General features: G+C 39.0%; 1 pseudogene; it reads right to left on the reverse strand.

Annotated features, from left to right (window-relative positions):
- Nucleotides 1–1519: 1519 nt before the first annotated feature.
- On the reverse strand, nucleotides 1520–1684 carry LOC121483733 (annotated as a pseudogene).
- Between the last annotated feature and the right edge of the window lie 686 nt (nucleotides 1685–2370).

Genomic DNA, 2370 nt, shown 5'->3' on the forward strand with positions numbered 1-2370 from the left:
AGGGAGGGGGAAATGAGGGTGCTATAGGTCAAAGGGCACAAATTTTCAGTTATAAGAAGGATATCTTCTGAGGATCTAGTATAGAGCATGGTGACTATTTTTAATAATACAGTCTTATATATTTGAAAATTTCTTATAGTAGATCTTACACGTTCTTACCAAATACACACAAAAAATAGAGTTAACTATGTGAGGTGATGAATATGTTACTTATCTTGTTCTTGGTAATCATTCTGCAAAGCACATGTATATCAAATCATCACATTGTATACAAAAAAGTCCTCAGCCTGTCTTTCATTCCCTTAGAAGCTGGCCATATTTATGCTTTATAGTCATATTTCCCACTGTTTTCTACAAGGAACTTTCTGTTCCTGTCAACCTGATTTCATTGTCTCCTGCACACATCTCCTGCAACTAGGCTTTCTATTAGTAGTACCTCTCTTTATTCCTTACCACCACCAATATATGTATAACTGGGATGCCTTCCATCCCTCTCTGCTATGCAAACTCAATCTTTAAGGCCTAGCTCAGGTCCCATTTCCCCCACAAAACCTTTCCCACTTCATTTTCATCTAATAGTTTTATGAACTATTATTTATAATATTATTCAACTATTAAATCAATAATCTAAACTTCTAAGCTAGACTTTAAGCAACGTGAGGTCAGAAATAGCATCTCATAAGTCTTAGTAGCTTTGGGGCACCTGGCATAGAACTGGATACACAAAGAGTAGCTGTCAGTTGGCTGAGTCTGCCTGTCACATTCAATGCACCTGCATGCCTACAAGCATAGGCAAAATTTACTTCTGGGTTTTATAGCAAGATAGAGAATCCTTGCAAAATCCACCCCTCTTTTCCCTACCTCTTTCCTCTATACTAAATTATTGTCTCATTTATTCTTTCCACATCACTGGCAAGTTAAGAAGATAACATATTGAGAGAACAACTTTTATTATGGGCAGCAGTGAAAGGGGATATAATGTCACAGTTAATCCTAAAACTATTTAATCTTGGATTTGAAATCCCTTCTATGATCAGGAAGACATATGTGCTGTGAACTTATTAGGGTTTCCTCAAACAGTGTGGAAATCATCCACCATAACACAATGAGGAGGGAGCCACGGGAGCTGACAATGGCAGTAGCTGATGAAGGAAAATGGAGAAAGATAAATACTCCATAGGTAACACACAACAAAGGTAAAGGGGAAAAAAAAAGTAATAGATGGAGACAGAGGGATGGAGGGAAAAGTGGAAGGAAGGGGAGAAGCAGAGAGAGAGACGGAGAGAAAGATGACTCTGAGGCCTTGCATACTCCACACATTAGACTATAAAGACCATTTTACAAAAGGATAACATTTGCTATTTTTTGTTTATTGTCAGCAATTGTGCTACGGTCTTTACACAAATCAACTCATGTTAATCCATACCTGTGAGATAGATGCTGCTACACATAGTCCCATTTCCCTGATGAGGAAGCTACGGCTGGGGAAGGTTAAGTGATTTCCCCAAGATTGCACAGCTAGGAGTTGTTTGATCTGGGATTTGAACCCAGAACTATCTGAAGCCAAAACCCATATTCCTAATCTCCACACTCTAGATCTAGCCCTTATGTCCTCATTTTGGTAGATCTAACATGGTAGGAACAGATACTACACTTGATCTTAGCCAAAAGTCCGAGAAGTGATGGTAGATCTAGCATGGAAAGATCTATAGCAGACTCAGGAATTTTGGAAAACAGGAAAAAGTTACTAAACAGTGCCCATCCATACCCAGATACCTGGTAACCTCCTGCCCCATGACTTCCCTATGGCTACCCAGGGGACTTCATCAGGCAGAGAATAAATCCCAGCCTTATTCTTCCAACAAAGTAAACTCATTCTATATTTCAGGCCCTTAGCTGCACAGCCTGAGGGTTGGCAATGAATGTAATGAAATAATCAAATCCTGTTACCAAGTAACTAATGGATTACTCCTCCCAGGTAATATAAAGCATTAGCTCCATTAAAACAGAAAACCCCTAAAGAGGAAACCTAATGAGAGGAATTTGGGCACCTTGGCAGGCCCTCAGGCAGAAGGTTTGAAGCCAAAAGACCTTTTTATGCCCCTCCTATCATCCCTATTCTTCCTTCTGGGTTTGATGTGTGCCTTAAACACATCATTGCTTGCACTTTTCTCATTTAACAACTAGCAGAACAAAACGTGGCTTCCTTAAAAAAATTCTAATGAAGTTTCCAATTCTCAATTAAAAGAAACATCTCTCCATCCATCTATTTATCCCTGCCAAGCATTTGTGTTTTGAAGCTGGAAGTTTCATTATCTGAAATTTGCAGGCAATTACTAGGTCTAGTAACTCCCAAGATGTGAACATTTT

Source organism: Vulpes lagopus, chromosome X (genome assembly GCF_018345385.1).
Source record: "Vulpes lagopus strain Blue_001 chromosome X, ASM1834538v1, whole genome shotgun sequence".
Taxonomy (NCBI): domain Eukaryota; kingdom Metazoa; phylum Chordata; class Mammalia; order Carnivora; family Canidae; genus Vulpes; species Vulpes lagopus.